General features: G+C 39.7%; 1 long non-coding RNA gene across 47 annotated transcripts in view; it reads left to right on the top strand.

Annotated features, from left to right (window-relative positions):
• LOC147349204 (uncharacterized) overlaps window positions 1–21,901 on the top strand; it is a 535,617-nt gene that overhangs the window by 15,751 nt on the left and 497,965 nt on the right. For 23 of the 47 annotated variants that reach the window (XR_015149613.1, XR_015149614.1, XR_015149610.1 and 20 more), the window contains 2 exons: window positions 16,460–16,507; window positions 17,924–18,026. The exons of 8 other annotated variants lie outside the window; for them this stretch is intronic. This is a non-coding gene — a long non-coding RNA (uncharacterized LOC147349204). The remainder of the gene's footprint in view (window positions 1–16,459; window positions 16,508–17,923; window positions 18,027–21,901) is intronic. 16 more of the 47 variants (XR_015149641.1, XR_015149639.1, XR_015149646.1 and 13 more) reach the window with 1 other exon arrangement.

Here is a 21,901-nt window from a genome sequence, read left to right as displayed (position 1 = left end):
CCTCCATACTTATTGGTAACATTTATTTTTTTCATTTTTATAGTCATTCCGGATTTATATATATATATATACACACACATATATATATATACACTTTTGTCATACTTCTTTTTAATTGAATATAATTGACATATAACATTATGTTAGCTATAGGTGTACAAAATAATGATTTGCTAATTGTATATATTGTGAAATGATCACCATAATATATCTAGTTAATATTTGTCACTATTCATAGTTATAGATTATTTTCTTTTATATAGGTATGTATAGATTTACTATTTTTTTCTTATAAGAGCATTTAGGATCTACTGTCTTAGCAACTTTCAAATATACAGTAGAGTCACCATGCTGTATACTACATCCCTGTAACTTACTTATTTTATAGCTGGAAGTCTGCGTGTTTTGAAATCCTCCACCTATTTTACCTATCCCCTGACTTCTGCCTCTGAACCATTCTGTCTATTCTCTGTATCTGTGATTGATTGATTCATTTTTCTCATATAAATGAGATCATGCAGTATTTGTCTTTCTCTTATTTATTTAATTTAGTACAATGGCCTCAAGTTCCATCTATGTCATCACAAATAACAAAATTTCCATCTTTTTTATGGCTGGAAAATAGTTCAATTATATATATAAATATCTCACATTTTCTTATTTCCATTCATCCATTGGTGGGCTCTTAGATTGCTTTTATGTCAGCCAAGACATGGCTGTTGTAAACTGTTTTATTATATTAATGTCTCTTAAACTTTCCTTCTGTATGGCCTTAAAACTTATGCTGTCTGTAGAAAATTAGAGGTGTTTAGTGTTAAATTTTGGGCTTCTCTGGTGGCTCTGATGGTAAAGAATCTGCCTGCAATGCGGGAGACCTGGTTTGATCCCTGGGTTGGGAAGATCCCCTGGAGGATGGCATGGCAACCCACTGCAGTATTCTTGCTTGTAGAATTCCATGGACAGAGGAGCCTGGTGTGCTACAATCCATGGGGGTCACAAAGAGTTGGGCAAGACAGAGCGACTAAGAACACAGCACAGCATTACATTTAGTTTTAGTTGTTGATACAAACTTCCTCCACATCTCCTAATCAGACATGCTTTCTTTATTACCCTTAACTGAACATTTAAGGATCAAGGAGTTTGTTACCTTGGAGAGCAGCCCTCTTCATTTGGACAACTTCAGTTTTTAAGAAATTCTTTCTTATGCTGAAACCAATGTGCATCACTGTCATTGGTGGCTTAGTTTATCTCCTTTTGCATTAAGTTTTGTCATGTCCTTCTGTAACTATCTCTTTTTCAGGACAGTTTTGCATATGTTATCATTTCATGACACTTCACTAGTCTATGTACCCTTTTGAAACTAGTGTATGCAATGAGGAGCTCTCTTCTTAGTAATGGAGTCCAGTAAATCTCATACCCGCAAGTTAAATCCTCTGCATCGAAATAGTATGAAGTTTGGCTTGAACTGCAGCTGGTAACACCATCATGTATGTGGCCAGCTGGAATAGCTTACTCTTCTTTCAGGAGAGCGAATCAAAGGTCTAGGAGAGAAACGGAGAAGGCAATGGCACCCCACTCCAGTACTTTTGCCTAGAAAATCCCATGGATGGAGGAGCCTGGTGGGCTGCAGTTCATGGGGTCGCTAGAGTCGAACACGACTGAGCAACTTCACTTTCACTTTTCACTTTCATGCATTGGAGAAGGAAATGGCAACCCACTCCAGTGTTCTTGCCTGGAGAATCCCAGGGACGGGAAGCCTAGTGGGCTGCCGTCTATGGGGTCGCACAGAGTCGGACACGACTGAAGTAACGCAGCAGCAGCAGCAGCAGGAGAGAAAAATTCAGAGGCTGGATAAGGAAATTTAAGTCAACCATACACCGCAGCTCTAGGGAAAATTTTGAAGTAGGTGAAGCTTGTTTTGATATTCTTGGCTTGCTTTTTCTGAATCCTTTTTCTAATGTGTGGATCCTCTTCAGGTTCTTCTCTACTTCACGTGCCCCAAACTCGCGGGCTCTTTTCCTTAATTAAAACTTGCATTCAGGAAAAGATTTAGTTTCAATTACTTGTGTATTTGTTGGGAATATATTATGTTGTCATTTTCAAGTTTGAAAGTGAAAATGTTAGTTGCTCAGTCGCGTCCTACTCTTTGTCACCTCATGGACTGTAGCCCGTCAGACTCTGTCCATGGGATTCTCTAGGCAACAATACTGGAGTGGGTAAGCCATTCCCTTCTCCAGGGATCTTCCCAGCCCAGGGACTGAACCCAGGTCTCCTGCATTGCAGGCAGATTCTTTTTCTTTTTTTAATTAATTAATTAAACTTTACAATATTGTATTGGTTTTGCCATACATTGACTTGAATCCACCATGGGTGTACATGTGTTCCCCATCCTGAACCCTCCCACCTCCCTCCCTATCCCATCCCTCTGGGTCATCCCAGTGCACCAGCCCCGAGCACCCTGTATCATGTATCGAAGGTGGACTGGTGATTCATTTCACATATGATAATTTACATGTTTCAATGCCATTCTCCCATATCATCCCGCCCTTGCCCTCTCCCACAGAGTCCAAAAGAATGCTCTATATATCTGTGTCTTACTATCTGAGCCACCAGGGAAGGCCAAGGGGTTGAAAGGTCTTATGTGAAAGGCATTTTAAGCTTCAACAACTAGGTGGGAGAGATTTTTGTGCTGGGTGAGAGATTGATATTGGTTTCTATAAAATCCTACAAATATTTCGGCTGTCTATTTCCTTGTATTTAAGCCTATTCTTGCAAATTCTCCTAAACATTATGTTCCCTTAAATAAATTCTGTAATGTATTCTGCCTAAGGAATCTCCCATGCAATATTTCTCAAACTTTAAATTAATGTGCTCCTGATAATCAAAGGAGAGTGAATGTATAAATCCCTGGGACTTGAGGGTGTGGTTTGAAAAGTGCTCAGAATGAAACTGATTCCCTTGGGAAATTGTTTCCTTCTCTTATAGACTAAGAATCCATTTAATTTAAAAGATCAATGAAAATGGCAAATCACTGTAAATTCTTATCCATACAGGGCAGTAATGGTGGCATAGCACTAATCTGGAGAATAGCTAATCCCTTTTGATGAATGGCACAGAAATAAATTCATTTCAAACAGACCTTTTCATGTATTACATGTCCATCTTTTATTTGTTCAGGGTCACTTTAATAATGAGGCATTTTATAAATGAACCTGTTCTATACAATACAGACTTTCACACAGAGAGAGACGTTAACTTCACATTCATCACTGAAATCAATCCAAGAGAATATCCTTCTTAACTAGGCATTCTGTGAGTACACAATATTTCATTGTGATATACAGTCAGGGATCCTGAACAAAGATAAATATAATTAATACAAAGTCACCTTCATGCAAATGGAAATTTTAGATGAAAGTGAGAATGCCTATTTCTTAATCATAGTATCTTCATTTTTCCTGGTACGTCTAAGAGTTCTGACACAAAATACTGGTGGTAAAAATTAGTATTGTGTGATACTAAACAAATCTTGTGAGGCATCTTTTCCCTTTACAATTGTTTTTCAAGATTTTTATATTTATGACCACTCAAAACTATCCCTAAAGTTACTTCAATCTATATTATCTGTGGAGGTAGGTTGAGACTATAGTATTTTTACTACATCTATCCAAGTTATGAAAATTATCAAAGTTTCTAATTTTGTTATTAAACTGTATCTTAATATAATTAAGAAGTCATTGCTAGAGATATTAATGATTTCAACCTTTTACTAATATATTGAGAATCTGCACTGGATGGCATACAATAAGTTCTAAACTCTTAGAAAACATTTAAACACATGTATACCTGTGGCGGATTCATTTTGATATTTGGCAAAACTAATACAATTATGTAAATTTTAAAAATAAAATAAAATTAGAGAAAAAAAATAAATAAATAAAAAAATAGAAAACTAGAAGAAAAGAAACTGAAAAAATAATGCCATTTAAAATCTATGTGATTAAAATATGTGATTCAAGCATCCAAAAGAAAATTGCTTATATTTGCAGACTAGAACCTAGGTTATTATTTCTACTATTTGTATGATGATAATCACTAGCCAACTATTTTATGAATCAATAATTCATTAGTGAATGCCTATAATCTGCAAACCTGCGGATCCAGGCTCAGAGAGGCAGTAGTAGTAGTACTTTGGCAGTAGTGGGTAGAATCAACATTTAGGAAGTACTGATTATTGCTCTGGTGGTTGGTTTGTTCATTTCCTATTATTTGTGTTCTCTTGATAGGTGGTATATTCTTCCCTATTGACTTTGGGGTTGGCTACATGACTTGCTTTGATGATTGGAATGTGGGCAGAAATGAAAGCATTTTGTGAGCTGAAATTTTGTGGGTATCCAGTCATCCTCTTCTATCCTCCAACTGTTATTCTGGAACCCAGGATTCAGCATGGGATCCAGAATAATACATGGAGCACCAGCTCAGTTAGGAAATGAGGAAATAAGTATTTATTCTTGAAAGCTATGGAGATGTTGAGGTTGTCTGATGTAAAATAACTTTAGGAAAGTTTTCTCTCTATTCTCTTAAGCTTCATAAGCATCATATGAGCTAGATATAATGTTTTATTTCACGGATGAAGAAATTAGAATGTCAAAGGGGTTCAGTCTTTTTCTGTTTTTTTCCTATGGTCACATTGCTGAAAAGTGGCAGATGTAACCCACAAGTCAAAATATTTATACCATACCCGATTTCTAGGGTAAAAATATGTAATGAGGGCAAGAACACTGCCTGAAGTTTAGAACCGAGGTTCTAATGTTAGGGAAATTACTGAGCATTTTACCCTAAGATGAAAATCTCTGTTAGGTCATAATTCCCTTTTAGGACTGCTGTTGTCTCTGATTAGTAGATAGTGCATACAATTGACATTTGCTGAGGATTACTTTGACTAAGACTGTCCACAGTGAATATTAACCATGGGCTTCTAATTTCTTTCAGAGATAGCACCATTACTTGCTAATATAATGAGAATGAAAAGAAAGCACTGACTTTCAATTCTCCAAAGATTTATATAATTTGTGAGTCATAGACTATGAGTAATCAGATGTTCAGAAACACTTGAAGAAGCTCCAGGGATAATGCTATCATCTATATGGTGGTACTTAATGCACTTCCCCCGCAGAACAAGCTGAGCAGTCAATGTCTTATCTGAGTAATTTAAGCCAAAATTGTGGTTTTTAAAAATATCCCTGAATTTCATGGATAATTGCACCAACTCCCATTTCACTGGAGACTTAAAGAATTACCCTATAGTCAAAAATTAATTATGACTAACTTAAATTTTTGGAAGAATGATTCCATCCATATAAATGAGGACTCTGATATAAATGAAATTTCCTTTGGGTCATGATTCACCTTTTTTATTTTTCCCTTTCCACAATATTTTAAAAAATGAATTGTCATACTCTCACAGCAAGGAAGGTATTACAAAATCACCAGTGTGATCAAGTCGTCTTTTTTTTTTTTTTTTTTTTAAGTCTTACTCTTGATACCCTACAATCAGGCTGTTTTGTGGGCCTCAGTTTCACTTATCATTTTCCATAAAGACAAGTAACAGGTTTTCTCATATAGTATCTCCCTTCTATAAGAATAGAAAGACCTCTTGAAACTATTAAGAAAGTCTCAGGGCTTTAGAATTGCCTCTGAAACAAGTTTCTTTGGCTTCTCTTATTTTTGTTCTGTCAGATTGAATTTTTTAAATCTTTTTTTCTTTCTCTTTTCTATTATGGTTTATTTCAGGACATTGACTAGAGTTCCCTGAGCTTTACAGCTGGACCTTGTTGTTTATCCATTCTATATATAATAGTTTGCATCTGCTATCTGCAAACTCCCAATCCGTCTCTCCTTGGCAATCACAAATCTGTTCTCTATGTCTGTGAGTCTGTTTCTGTTTCATAGATAAGATAATTTGTATCCCATTTTAGATTTCACATCTAAGTGGTATCATATGATATTTGTCTTTTTCTTTCTGACTTACTTCACTTAGTATAATAATCTCTAGGTCCGTCCATGTTGCTGCAAATGGCATTATTTCCTTCCTTTTTGTGGCTGAGTAACATTCCATTTTATAAATATAACACGTCTTTTTATCCATTCATCTGTTGATGGACATTTAGGTTGTTTCCATGCCTTGGCTACTGTAAACAGTTCTGCTATGAACGTTGGGGTGCAAGTATATTTTTGAATTATAGTTTTGTCTGGATATATGCCTAAGAGTGGGATTGCTAAATCATATGGTAGCTCTGTTTTCAGTTTTTTAAGAAATCTCTATTTTTTTCCATAGTGACTATACCAATTTACATTCCCACCAACAGTGTAGGAGAGTTTCTTTTTTTCCACACTCTTTCCAGTATTTGTTTTTGTAGACTTTTTAATGATGGCCATTCTGATTGATGTGAGGTGGTACCTTGTTGTTTTGATTTACATTTCTTTAATAATTAGGGATGTTATGGGGAAACAGTGGCTGATTTTATTTTTGGGGGCTCCAGAACCACTGCAGATGGTGACTGCAGCCATGAAATTAAAAGACGCTTACTCCTTGGAAGAAAAGTTATGACCAACCTAGATAGCATATTCAAAAGCAGAGACATTACTTTGCCAACAAAGGTCCGTCTAGTCAAGGCTATGGTTTTTCCTGTGGTCATGTATGGATGTGAGAGTTGGACTGTGAAGAAGGCTGAGCGCCGAAGAATTGATGCTTTTGAGCTGTGGTGTTGGAGAAGACTCTTGAGAGTCCCTTGGACTGCAAGGAGATCCAACCAGTCCATTCTGAAGGAGATCAGTACTGAGTGTTCATTGGAAGGACTGATGCTAAAGCTGAAACTCCAATACTTTTGCCACCTGATAAGAAGAACTGACTAATTTGAATAGACCCTGACTTTGGGAAAGATTGAAGGCTCCAGGAGGAGAAGGGGACGACAGAGGATGAGATGGCTGGGTGGCATCACCGACTCAATGGACATGAGTTTGAATAAACTCCGGGAGTTGGTGATGGACAGGGAGGCATGGTGTGCTGCAGTCCATGGGGTTGCAAACAGTCAGACATGACTGAGCAACTGAACTGAACCGAGCATCTTTTCATGTGCTTATTGGCCATTTATATGTCCATTTTGGTCTTCTATCCATATTTCAATTGGACTGTTTTTTTTGGTTGTCGTTGTTGAGTTGAATGAACTGAGAAAGTTGTTTCTTGGCTGAAAACGTTTCAAGTTTCTTATGGACAATGGAAATTTGGTTTCTTAAGCAAAGAAATGCAGAATTTTCTAGAAAATATAAACTTGTGTGACAGGACACTCAGATTCAACTTTTCTCTTTACATGTACACCTAAAGATTCAACTTTATTGTTTACCTGTCACTCCACTAGAAATTCTGTTTTCGTTCTTGTGTGTTTAAAGTATGGTGTCTCTAAGCATTAGCTTTTGTTTTGTGACTAAGGAAGTGGTAGCTCACTAAACTCCCACTGGAAATTAAGTTATCAGATGATTTTTCAGTCATGCTGGTACTCCACTGAGGGAATCCTCATTCTGGAAACAAGGAGAAGAGCAGTCTTTTGGATCCACTGTGAACCAGGATAGTCAATGTTTTAAATATAATCTTCACAGCTGTTTTAAATGTCAGGGTTTGGCAAGCATGTAATTTTCGCATGCACTCAGGGTACCAGGATTCATACCTATGTTGCCTGACTTTAAAGCCCATGTTCATTCCACTGTACCTTGGTTCTAAGAGGTGTTTTAAAGGAAGGGTCAGTATTTCCAGGTTAAGTCCATGACTGAGAGGGTGTGTACCTTAAGCTGCCTGAGGACTTCAGGGCCAAGAAGTGGGAGAAGGGCCAAGGGAAGGATGAGAAGTAGATAGGGACAAGTGTGGCAGCAGGGAGGTGAGACTGCCTTGAGGACCTTTCCCCCTTGCATCGTAAGTTTACTCAGAACAAGGTGTGACTACAAGAATATTTTTAACAGCTTATTTTCAAGTGTATTTATTTATTTACGGCTGTGCTGGGTCTTCACCGCCACACACGAGCTTTGTCTCATTGTGAGTGTAAGCTCCTGTCTAGTCGTGGTGCTTGGGCTCAGTACTTGTGGCACCGGGGCTTGTTGTTTCGTGGCATGTGGGATCTTCCTGGACCACGGCTCGAACCTGTGTCGCCTGCATTGGCTGGCAGGCTCCCAATCACTGGATCAGCAGGGAAGTCCTAACAGCAACTTTAACCTTTATGTTTGTTCATGTGATGATATCGTGATAGTTTATTCATACAATTGCCAGTTTAATTTTTTGAGGAGCTACTGATCTAAAACTCTTATTATTATTGAAATATTATCTTGTGACAAAACAGCTCAACATGATAAATAGATTTTAATGTTGCACAAATTTCCCTGTTTGAGTCTCCCCTTTCTTTGCACTGGTAATCTCTATTCCTGCTTTCCTAGAAAGTTTACCATCATGGTTGGACATCTACCATGAAGAAAGCACTACCAACCTTGACCCTGTGGCTTGCCCTTTACATGGCTTGCCTCCCTCTAGACAGGTCTCCATGGTCCTGGTCTTTCCATTTTCCAGCATTCCATCAAAATTTGCTAGTCAGATGTTCTGTTTTCTTAGGGACTTGAAGAAATCCATACTGACACTCTGTTCTTGTTAATAGTTAAATGTTTATTCTGTGTAGATAACATATACATGACTAGGGGCCTTCTGGATAAAATGTCTTTAAGTTTAATGGAAATAACTTATGACCTATTGAAGTCACAGCATTTTAAAGCTAAAAGTCACAGCATTTTAAAGCTAGAAGTCATGAAAGTGTCTGATGAAATTCCATTATTTTTCAAATGGCAAAATGAGGCCAGAAGAAATTCCTAGAATTTAGTTCTTAAATCACACTTTCAAGATAGTGACATGGCAATTATTGCTTCAGAAATAGAGAAAAAGAGGTACAGAAGGAATGATATGATTGAAGCTACACAGAGGATCAAAAGCCCATCTGGAATGGGTTTCGTTTCACCTACCTTCAGTCTGATTCTAAAAGTAGTGTTTGCAATGTCCGCAAGTCCTTCTACATGAATATAATACATTTTCAGCCGCATGCCTCCTTAGTTTGGCTTATAAAACTTGTCTCTGTCTTTTCAACCTGTTAAGTTGAATTTTCATGGAGGTCTGAGCCCCAGAAGGAGCTATGATTGACTGGAGGATGAGTAGAGTTAAGGAGAACGCAACCTTTGGGTTTTGTTGTTTTTATTTTAGAAGCTGCTCCTCTTTTTAAGACAATATCCTGGCAATAATGTGATGACTGATATAAAAAGAAAACTAAGGGCCAATCAGCTACTGTCAGTGTAACATTAATTACTTTTGAAAATGAGAAATCTTTCCAACTGAAAGCTTGATAGGCCATCTGGATTTAATAGTTTCCTTTAGCAAAAATAAATACTAAATACTATAGACCCATCATTTCTAAATTGAGTGTAGTACTAAAATATGCTACTAAGAATGTTTGCAGTACTCTCCATTTGCTAACAAGATGATATTATTAAATGTATTTTCTGTCTTTGCTTTTTCAATACTGACTGAGAATGCTGCGGTCTTAAAGCCTTGGTGATGAATGAATTCATAACTGACAGGTAAAGGAATCTGAGTGGTGATACTATAGAGTGTGGGCTTCCCAGGTGACTCAGTGGTAGGGAATCACCCGCCAATGCTGGAGACACAGGAGGTGTGGGTTTGATCCCTGGATCAGAGAAGATCTCCTGGAGTAGGACATGACAACCCACTCCAGTATGCTTGCCTGGAAAATTCCATGGACAGAGGAGCCTGGTGGACTGTAGTGCTGCCACTGCTGCTGCTGCCAAGTCGCTTCAGTCGTGTCTGCCTCTGTGCGACCCCCTGGACAGCAGCCCACCAGGCTCCTCTGTCCACGGGATTCTCCAGGCAAGAATACTGGAGTGGGTTGCCATTTCTGAGAGGCCAGAATTTCAAGGAGAAAACCAAGGTCAAAAATGACATTTAATGAAAGTGTTACTTACTAATATTGCAAATAAACATGAAAGCCCATTGATGATTTCGCTAGTCCGATTAGTTATAGAACTATTTCTTTGTGTCAAGCACTGTCTTAAGTCCTTTGCATACTATCTCATTTAATCCTCATCACCATATTCTGTAGTAGGCACTATTATTATCATCTCCACTTTACATATGAGGAAATCAAGTATTAGAGAGTTTAAGTAACCTGCCCAATAGTTACTAGTAGCTAGTAAGGGTGGAACTAGGAACCTAACTAATTCAGTCTGAATTAATCACTAAATTCATTTATGGGAAGGAGCGGTTGAGTTTGTACATGCATTGCATTTGAGGAGTAGAACTGTTCCAGAGGCAGTGGATATGCAGATCTCAGACTTAGGAGACATGGAATTGGGAATCATCAGCCTATACAAGTTACTTGAAGCTAAAACCATTCATGAAAATGCTGCCAGAGAGTGTAAATAAATAAGAAAAGAGGAGATCCTTTGTGAGAATCTTGGAGGCTACCACCATGTAAGAGGAAAGTACAAATAGGTGTGGAAGAGCCACTAAAGATATGTCAAGGGACTACCAGACAGGACCGTTATTTGAAGGTACACATATCTTGGCTGATTTGGCATATAATAGTTAAAAGAGAGCATCAATTGTTATGAAGACCTGCTGTAGCTCTCTCTTTGCTCAAAGCTGCTTTCTTCTCCAGGGCTTCCCAGGTGGCTCAGAGGTAAAGAATCCATTAGCCAACGCAGGAGATGCGGGTTCAAACCCTGGGTTGGGACGATCCCCTGGAAGGGGGCAAGACAACCCACTCCAGTATTCTTGTCTGGAGAATCCCCATGGACAGAGGAGCCTGGCAGACTATAGTCCATGGGGTTGCACAGAATTGGACATGACTGAGTGACTAAGCAAACACACACAGAGCAGGCATTGGCAAACATTTTCTCTGAAGGGACAAATAGTAGATATTTTGGCCTTTGTGAACCATGGAATCTCTGATGTCACTACTCAATTCTGCCATCTGTTGTGGCACAAAAGCAGCCATAGACAATATATAAGCAAATGGATATAGCTGTGTTGCAATAAAGCTTTATTTATAAAAACAAAAGATAGGTTGGAGTTGGCTCATGAACCATGATTTCCTGATCCTTGATCTAGATCCTCACCCATTTTGATTTGGTGTCCTTTTCAAAAGCTCTCAGCTCTAGTCCTTTCTGCATTTAATACTTACCTCCACACAGTTGAATACTCCTGTACATCTTCCTCATTTTCCTCCTTCTGGTGTATTCTCTGATACATTGTCTAGTAAAATTCTCTGGGCAAGAAAATATTTTAATAGTTGTAATAGAGTTCCATGGGAACTCTAGTATGGGAAGCTGGTAGTTAACTGAACTACATCAAGGTAAAGTCCAGTGTTTTGGTAATCTGCTGTTACAACTCCAGTTTTTTAAATGCTTCCCACCTCCTCCCACCTGAAAAAAATGCAAGATGATTTTACAAAGTGAGCTTGATTTATATTTCAGACAAGTGGAATTACACTTACTAATATGACAAACTAGGTTTTATTTTTGAAGCAAGGAGTGATTTTGATCCCAATGCAGCAAAATCCTTTTGGTGTGGTTTGCTTCTTTGAGAATTTGGTAATTTTTTGGAATAAAGAAGGGTCCCTAGCATTTTCTTAGGTGGAATCCCCATGGAAAGGCACACAGGGTGACTGTAAGATTACCTTGAGAACTGGGGATATTCAGTTCATCCTTGAACATTTTAAGTAGAAAATGAAAGGATCCATTTCATCTCAGTAGAACTGAAAATTGGAAAATAAGTATTAAACAGTTTGCTTCCCAGTAAAGCAAGATTTAGAAAGTACTGGAAATCTGCTAAAGTGCCATTTTCCTCCATAGTCCTCGTTTTTAGGATTCTTGCTATTGACTATGAAGTACAGTCAAATCTTTATTTAAATTGAAAAATCCTTATTTATATTTACTGATCATTAAACCAAGAAAAGGCAGAGGAACCAGAGATCAAATTGTCAACATCCGCTGGATCATGGAAAAAGCAAGAGAGTTCCAGAAAAGCATCTATTTCTGCTTTATTGACTATGCCAAAGCCTTTGACTGTGTGGATCACAATAAACTGTGGAAAATTCTGAAAGAGATGGGAATACCAGACCACCTGATCTGCCTCTTGAGAAATTTGTATGCAGGTCAGGAAGCAACAGTTAGAACTGGACGTGGAACAACAGACTGGTTCCAAATAGGAAAAGGAGTACGTCAAGGCTGTATATTGTCACCCTGCTTATTTAACTTCTATGCAGAGTACATTATGAGAAACGCTGGGCTGGAAGAAACACAAGCTGGAATCAAGATTGCCGGGAGAAATTTCAATCACCTCAGATATGCAGATGACACCACCCTTATGGCAGAAAGTGAAGAGGAACTCAAAAGCCTCTTGATGAAATTGAAAGTGGAGAGTGAAAAAGTTGGCTTAAAGCTCAACATTCAGAAAACTAAGATCATGGCATCTGGTCCCATCACTTCATGGGAAATAGATGGGGAAACAGTGGAAATAGTCTCAGACTTTATTTTTCTGGGCTCCAAAATCACTACAGATGGTGAGTGCAGCCATGAAATTGAAAGACGCTTACTCCTTGGAAGGAAAGTTATGACCAACCTAGATAGCATATTCAAAAGCAGAGACATTACTTTGCCAACAAAGGTCCGTCTAGTCAAGGCTATGGTTTTTCCTGTGGTCATGTATGGATGTGAGAGTTGGACTGTGAAGAAGGCTGAGCGCTGAAGAATTGATGCTTTTGAACTGTGGTGTTGGAGAAGACTCTTGAGAGTCCCTTGGACTGCAAGGAGATGCAACCACTCCATTCTGAAGGAGATCAGCCCTGGGATTTCTTTGGAAGGAATGATGCTAAAGCTGAAACTCCAGTACTTTGGTCATCTCATGCGATGAGTTGACTCATTGGAAAAGACTCTGATGCTGGGAGGGATTGGGGGCAGGAGGAGAAGGGGACGACAGAGGATGAGATGGCTGGATGGCATCACTGACTCGATGGACGTGAGTCTGAGTGAACTCCGGGAGTTGGTGATGGACAGGGAGGCCTGGCGTGCTGCAATTCATGGGGTTGGAAAGAGTCGAACACAACTGAGTGACTGATCTGATCTGATCTGATCTGAAACCAAGAAGGCTGATAGAATAAGCCTGACTTTCCAATCTTCCTAATCTTAACTGAGTTGTTTATATAGCATTTCAAGCCTGCTATCAATTAAACATATACTCTGTGATATGTGACTTGAGGAGTGAAATAGTGATTTTTTGTGTCAAGTCCATCTGGGATACAAAATCCCAAATAAAAGGTACATGAACACCAGAGTCAGGAAAACCTTAAAATCCTTTTATGGTTGATTTCTTTCTATGGTGGAGTAGACTTGAGCTGCTCCATCCTCTTTCCCATGAGGGTCTTGCTGCCCAGTTGTAGGGAATGAAGTCAGGACATAGTCTGAAGCTGTCAGCTTCTTGAGGGTTGGCCTCAGCTGAGGTCTTGCCCTCTGAGGATGGCTCATAAGTGGTGATTGTGAGAGATGGGGGTGGTGGTGGTGGTGACAGAGACTAGACCATTGCACCTTGATGTGGGGGCAATACTTGTTCCAGGGCTCCCTGCCAGCTTTGTGGGGGCTGTATTAAAATTTAACTTTTCTTTCTGCCCAGCCTTGCCACTACTCCTTCAGGTACACCGATGGACTTCCCTAGTGGTTCAGTGGTAAAGAATCTGCCTGTAATGCAGGAGAGCCAGGTTCAATCCCTGGCTTGGGAAGATCCCCTGGAAAAGGAAATGGAGCCTGGAGGGCTACAGTCCATGGGGTTGCAAATGAGTTGGACATGCCTTAGTGATTAAAAACACAACACAACACACAGAGAACACCTTACATGGGGAGTTCCATCTCAGAATCTGCTTCCCAAGACCCTGGCCTGTGGCAGCAGGGAGTTGATTAGCAATCCGCTGGCTTCCCCATAAAAGGGATGGGGCTTTCAGGAGGATTTGTATTTTGTTTCCTGGTGTTGATGGGTTCCTCCAGTCACTCACAGTCTCTCAGAAGGGTCCTCTGAGAGCAATGACTTGAAGGATAAAATTCAAAAGTAGCTGATCTTGAGGCACTTTCCTCTGAGCAGATAGAAACTGCTACTGAATGGTTTGCTGTCTTTGCCAAAGACTTCAAAGTTTATTTGGAGTCCCTGTGGCGTATGAAGTCTTAGTGGAAAATGTATTTCTTCCATTTTTCCTGAGGACTTGTTTATGCCCAGCCTCTTTCCCATCTCCAGTTCTTCCTGAAAATGAGTCTTCCAGGGGCCACAGCCTCTGTTGGGCCAGTTATCAGGCCTGTCTAGGCATCTGTGGCACACGTTGGGTGTGGCTTATAACAAAGGAAAGAAGAGGAAGCCAGCATTGGACCAAGTGCCAGTGTGGTCCCTGAGAGAGGGACAGAGGTCCCAAGTACAGGCTCCAAGGCATCTGCTGGATTGGGCTTGATCTGGCTCCTGTTGATACGTGGAAGGAGGCTGATGTTTTCTGAGGTTCTATGTGCCCTAGGCCCTTTGCACGCCATCTCATTTATGTTGAGGCAGCCCGAGCACACACTGGAAAGGAATTTCCAGACATGGAGTACTGCAGAAAGGTAGTAAGTTTATTAAGAACAAAGAACAGGGATAAAGTGGGCTCTGTGAACACAGTGGGCCAACAACTGCAGACAAGTCAGGGACAGTCAACAGTTTTTGTGAGATAATAGCCAATTTTTATAGCTTCAAGACAAAGAGTATTCCTGCTGAAAGGTTGGCATTAGGTGATTGGTTGGGGCCCTATAGAGTGTTTACTGGAGTGGGCATCTTTGCATAATATGGGTCAGGAAGCTTGTTAGTGATGATTGGGGGGCTTTTGAAAACGATAACAAAGGGGCCCAGTCAGCTTCGGAGGTGACCTTGGTTCTGGGCTCCGCTTCTGTGGCCTTGGTGCAAGTCCTTGCACCTGTGGCCTTGGGGCAGGACTCCACAATTTAAGTTCCAAATGAATGCACAAGGTGGATACTTTTGAGGAAATTGAAGCACAGACAGATTTTACTGACTTGCCCAAGGTCATCTGGTATCTCTGATGGCAGGGATGGCGGTGAAGAGCGAGTGCTGGAGTAGGTATCTCATTTTCTGTTAAATAACCATTCTCCCTTCTCCTTTAATAAGAGAACCCTAAGTTTTAGCAGAGTTTGTATAGCCTCAACTATAACTATTTGCCTATTTCCAATGCCACTAAGTATTAGCCATGCGACCAAGTTCTCACCAATGAGATATAAGTAGAGGTGCTGCGTGGGACTGCTGGGAGGTCTCTAAAGAAAAGGTGCTGGGAGTCGCCTCCTTGTTTCTTCCATCCTGCTCTCTGGAATGTGATGTAATGGCTGGAGCTTGGGCAGCCACTTAGACCATACGATGATTTTGAGAATGAAATTCAGGCACTAGGATGAGGGAGGAAAGAGGACAGCTCGAGTAAGAGATAATGCTGTGGCCCATCATTCCATTCCTGGATTGTTTTCCTCTGGATTTCTTATGTGTAAGACACATGTATTGTTTCTCTCTTCTAAGACTTGAAGCTGTTATCTCATTGGATTTTTCCGTTATATGTAGCTGAACCTAGTCCTAACTGATGTGAATGCTTACCCCTTCTGGCAGAGAAAGTTATTTCCTACTTGGAATGGGCATTTAAAATGGGTATTCATTGTACATAAATATGAATATAATGTAGTTATTTTTAAAAAAACACCACTGAACTCTACCTTTCTTCTGGCAGCAGTACTTAGGAAGTAGCTCAGGGCGTTTCTAGGGACTCCCCAGGTGACTCAGTGGTAAAAGAATCCACCTGCCAATGCAGGAGCTGCAGGAGACGTGAGTTTGATCCCTGGGTTGGGAAGATCCCTTGGAGGAGCAAATGGCAACCCATTCCAGTATTCTTGCCTAGGGAATCCTATGGACAGAGGAGCTTGGCGGGCTACATTCCATGGGGCCACAGAGAGTCAGACACGACTGTGCAAGGCCTTTCTGTTTAATCACTTCATTCCCAATATGATTGTGTGACATATACAAATGTACTCTAAGCATTCTTTTGATTGACAGGTATTAAACTCATGACATTCAGAATTTCTGTCAGGGATGCAAATCTTTAGGCTCTAGTTCCCTACATCCTCTAGTATCCTTGTAAAAGGAGGCATTCCCGGCATCCTTGTGAAAAATGGTAGCTTCTACCCCACTGTATTTATTTTTTTAATTTAATTTTATTTTTAAACTTTACAATATTGTATTAGTTTTGCCAAATATCGAAATGAAGAAAACTTACCTTTCTTTGGCTTATGTTTTTAGGAAAATGAGAGGCTTATTCTCTGAGAGGAAGATTTTAACTTAGCTGAGGTGAGTGACTTGATCCCTAACCTGCGGCATTTTCGTTCTGAGGGTATCTCACAACCAAAATGAACACTGCAGTAGACAAATAGAGATCAGAGCCGAGGAATCATGGGAATGAATGTTTGCATCTGACTCTTTGATTACAATAAGCATTGTGGCCTAGCTGGAGGATGCTGTATTTCCACAATTGACAGACTGAGCAGCTTGAAGCAATCAGCAAAGGGTGACTTATTTTGAGCAAAAACATCCATCAGACTGTGATGAGCAAAGCAGAGCTGCAATCAGTGGCAGTTTCTGCGAAGAGCTGCTGATGAAAAATGGATTTTACATGCATCAAGTGGAGGAGAATCCCGCTGCTCTCTTTTTTAGCCCTGTTTGCATGCGTGGACAACACTGGAAGCATTCTCAACATGAAAGGGAGTGAAACAATAGTTGTATCATGAGTGGGACTTTTCTGACCTTGTCATAGTATATCCAGTTGGTGGCAGGAATATATTATGTTTTAAAAAGGCAAGATAATAAACAATTTCAGATAAAGATCTGACATACTCAAATGTCTCATGCAGATGTATTATTTCACTGGAATTATGATGGAAGAATTCTATTGATGCACCCAATAGAAAGATTTTTTAATAAGATTTCCAGTCTCATCAATAGTAGATTTATTCATTCTCACTAAAAAATTAGAACTGTTTAGTTCTGTGAGTCCTTCCACTGAAAGCTCTGTAGGTTTAAAGTTTGTGATCTGAAGTGAAAGAAAACTGGTTCAAGTAGGAATCTTCAGCTTCTTCTTTAGATAACATCTCCTGCTGTGGTTTTGAGATTTTTGATTTTGATATGTGTTAGAATATTTGGAAGCTTTCCCTAAAGTGTCAGAAAGAGATGCTAGATACTACAAGACCTTTGTTTTAAGCACTGAGTTGCTCTTTCCTTGAGGCCTGCTTCCTACACACTGAGGCATTTAGAACCAGGACTTGCTCTCGGGACACTTAGGCTGTTCTGTTTAGTTTTGTGCTTTCTCCTGTAGGGGAGCTGTGGGAAGAAAGCAATGTGGGTGATATATTAGTTTGGGTTTATAGCATCCAAGGGCTTCCCTGGTGGCTCAGATGGTAAAGAATCTGCCTGCAACGCAGGAGACATGAGTTGGATCCCTGGGTCGGGAAGATCCCCTGCAGAAGGGAATGGCAGCCCACTCCAGTATTCTTGCCTGGAGAATTCAATGGACAGGGGAGCCTGGTGGGCTACAGTCCATGGAGTTACACAGAGCTGGACACAACTGAACAACCCACACTAGAGCATCCAATGTCTTTATTCAAAAGCAGGAGCTTTCTTTCCTGTCTCCCATCTCCCATCTGATAGTTCCTGGATTTGGGCTTGACTTTTGTATTAATAATTGATCAAATTTCTCTATTTAATGTCCAGGAGGATGGATTGTTTTTCTTTATGGGTTTGCTGAAAAATGACAACCCCAACTTCCTGTCTCTTTGAACAAGAATATAATGAATACTTTAAAAGGACACCACAGGTATGTCACAGAGATATTGCAGGTTCCAGACCATTGCAGTTAAGTGAATACCACAGTAAATCAAGTCACATGAAATTTTTGGTTTACCAGTATATAAAAGTTATGTTTATAGTATACTGTAGTCTTTTAAGTGTGAAATAGCATTATGTCTAAAAATGTACAAACCTTAATTTAAAAAATTTATTGTTAAAAATATACTAATCATCACCTGAGCCTTCAGCAAGTCATAATCTCTTTGTTGGTGGAGGATCTTGCCTCAGTGTTGAGGGCTGTTGTCTGATGAGTGTGGTGGTTGCTAAACATTGGGGTGGCCATGGCAATTTCTTAAAATAAAGCAATGAAGTTTGCCCCACTGACTCTTCCTTTCCCTGGAACACTTGGTGGTCATGGTACAGCTATTAATTGGCCTAATTTTAGTATTGTTGTCTCTCAAGGAACAGGAAGGTCAAGGAGAGGGAGAGGGAGGGAATGGCCAGTCAGTGGAGCAGTCAGAACACACACAACATTTGTTAATTAATTTCTCTGTCTTATGTGGGCACAGTTCATGACATGCCTCCCACCCCCGAAGTCACTGTGATAGTAACATCAAAGACCACTGACCATAGATTACCATAACAAATATACCATAATGAAAATATTTAAGATATTGTGAGAATTACCAAAATGGGATACAGAGACATGAAGTGAGCCAGTGCTGTTGGAAAAATGGTGTCTGCAGACTTGCTTGTTGCAGGGTTGCCACAAACCTTCAACTGGTAAAGAAAAAAAAGATGTAATATCTGTGAAGGGCAATAAAGTGAAGCACAATAAAACACAGTATATGTGTAATCACAAAAGAATAATATCAAGCAAAGATAAGATCCTGGTCGCCTCAGGTGTGATAGAGTATCAGTTTCTCCTTTTTCTGCCATGTACAATTGTTGAGGATCTAACATGCAAGCTCTGGAACTCAGGCAAAAAAACCTGTGCAAAAGCTTCTGTTCTGAAGGTGAGGTTATTTTCCTGTCCTTTATTATTCTCCTTAGGTTTTGTTTCAGATGTCTATATAGGATTAGAAAGATGTCGTGTAAACTGTCCTTGGCCACTCACTCCTTGGCTAATGTATGCATTTTCTCTAGCTACTCAATGTATAGCAACCCAGGAAGAAGTGCTGTGGTTGTTGCTGGGTAAATTGTAAGCTGGTTCAAGAGAAAGTTTCAGAGGAAGTCTAGAAACAGTTGCAGATATACTGAAATCATCCAAAGAGCCAGAGTGTCTAAAAAAAAGTCCTGCTTTTTCTTTATTATTTTTTGATACTGAATTAACTCTCCTTAGGCTGTACTCCAGCTCTGTTGCTGTGGTTACAAAAACCAACTTGATGGATTGAGGGCATGGTAGACATGCCCAACCTGAGCAATGAAAGTGGTAAATGCCAGGTTATATAATGTGTGGATGGATGTTTGTGCTAAGTGTTAAAATATGTCTTGCCACAGGGAGAGAGCTGTGATTTCAGTATTCTCTTTGGAGTTCCCTGAGTTTCCTTCAATTCGAAGTTGTAGAGTTTTCCCTACCAGCGCTGTATTCGTTCTTCCTCTTGGAGTGGTTGTGGCGTCTTTAGGACTTATGGTCCAGGGTGTCTTCTTTCATCTTTCCATTCTCTTCGTGGCATTTATATGATGGTATGAGAAAAATGTGCCTGCAATTCTTTCTTTCATAGAAAGAATTCTAAAGGCTCATGTTATAGTCTATTCTCTGATGTATACTGAATGATAATAGTGGTGAAACCACAAACCACCCTTTGGATAGGGCAGCCCTTGTGCGCTTGGGTATGACTATTCTTCTTATCAAATCTCCTGTTATTTGCATTTATATGGTACCTTTCTTCTAAAGCTCTTAAAGCAATTTCAGCCTCACAATACTTGTGTGAATTGGATAAGAAAAACACACTTTATTTTGAGGTTGAGATAAAGGTAGGAAGTTGTCAATGGCTCTCCTCAACAGAACAGAGCAGGGCACAGCCAGTGCCCAGTCTTACTCATACTGATTTCCTTGGTGTCAAAGAGAAAGTTATTAAACAAGGAGTCCAGACACACTGGGGAAGAAGGGTCCGTGGACAGGCTTCAGAGCTTCTGTGAATTCTCTGAGAAGATATGCAAAATGTAGTCCCCCTGGTATCTTCTTGGGCTGAGGGTTTGTCCTACGTATCAGATGCTCACGGGGCTTAAGGACTATGGTCTAGTGTGGTGCCTGTCAAACCTCTGGTACATCTGAATCAATTGGAATATTTGTCAGAGATTCCTGGCCACACACCCAGAAGTTTCAAGTTTATAAGTTTGAAATGGGGTCTTGGGGCCTGAATTTTAATACCATGTGATTCTGATTCTGATGAACTAAAGAAACAGACTTAGAGGCCTAGCCCCTTGAGGAGAACTAAAGAAATAAGTGAATGGTTGGAATCTTCAGAAGTTATTGTTTCAGATTGTGGAAGAGTTCAGCGTGTGGGGCAGGAGAGCCGGTGCAGAGACTGTAATAGCATAGAGTGCAAATAACTTTGACATGTTTCTTAAAACCTGAATCACATTTCAAGAGGATTTAGTTACAGTTCTTTGAGAATAAATGATTTAAAATGGAAAATAAAACACCTTATACAAGAGTGATTTAAAAGATATAAGATGATAGTGTTAGTAGGTACAATGGTATTTTTAGATTTTTCTTATCTATTTTATATGGCCCTTAAGTAAAAAAAAATAGAGCTGTTTGTGAGAAACAAATGCTCAGTGAAGTCATTTAAATATCAGATAGCTGGAAACTGAAATCTTGTTATTAATTAGAATTTAAGAAATAAAATCCTAAAATGGTCAATCCTAAAGGAAGTCAACCCTGAATGTTCATTGGAAGGACTGATTTTGATGCTGACACTGAAGCTCCAATACTTTGGTCACCTGATGTGAAGAACTGACTCATTGGAAAAGACCTGATGCTGGGGAAAAATGAGGCCTGAAGGAGAAGGGGTGACAGAAGATGAGATGGTTGGATGGCATCATTGACTCAATGGCCATGAGTTTGAGCAAACTCTGGGAGATAGTGAAGAATGGGGAAGTCTGGTGTGCTGCAGTCCATGGGGTTGCAGAGTTGGGCACTGCAGAGTGACTGAACAACAAAGAAACAACATAAGGTAAAGAAACAACATAAGTTAAAGCAGGGCATTTAGTTGCATTTTTGAGAGAAATGAGTTAGCCAAAAAAACATCTCTTCTAAAGCAACGAAGTATTTGGGGGTATCTTGTCTTTATAAACCTAGGAAAGTACAGAATAAGTAGAAGGATTTTATTCTGTTGAAGGGAGCACTTCTGCTTCCTTCCCGCAAAGAATGTGTGTTTGACAAGAAGTTCTATGAAAATACTATTAAATATAGTCTGACCTGAACTGGGATGCCATCCAGATTCAGTGTAAACTGATGGCTTGTCCAGCTGAAATAATTATAACTTATTCCACCCGCGACCAGATCTTCACACTTTTCTCCAGAAACTCCACGTGTCAAGGCCCAGCAAAGTCCTCTTGTTACCGTCACCTTCCATGCCAGCATGTATACTTTGGTGTGTGTGGCTCCACACAAGGAAAATTGCTTCATGAACTTTTATTTAAAGCTATAATAATGTTAGCTCTATGCCTTCTTTGCTTGTTACTTTGCCATTTAGTTTGGCTTTAAGAATATGATGCGGTGGTGAGTCAATTGCTCTGAAACCTCACTGCAATCTGTACTGCACTATATTCGTGAAGTACCTCTTAGGAAGTACATAGTGTCTTCTGAAGAGAATCGTTTTAAATTTAACAGAACGTTTTTCTGTAAATGTATTGACACACAGAGCGCAGAATGCTGGAGCCTGGCAAGATCTT

This window comes from Bos grunniens, chromosome 21, assembly GCF_055505025.1.
Source record: "Bos grunniens cultivar Pamir isolate PY7600 chromosome 21, Bosgru_T2T1.0, whole genome shotgun sequence".
Classification (NCBI taxonomy): Eukaryota; Metazoa; Chordata; class Mammalia; order Artiodactyla; family Bovidae; genus Bos; species Bos grunniens.
Note: the sequence above shows the minus strand (reverse complement) of the source record. Positions and strands in the feature narration are given on the sequence as shown.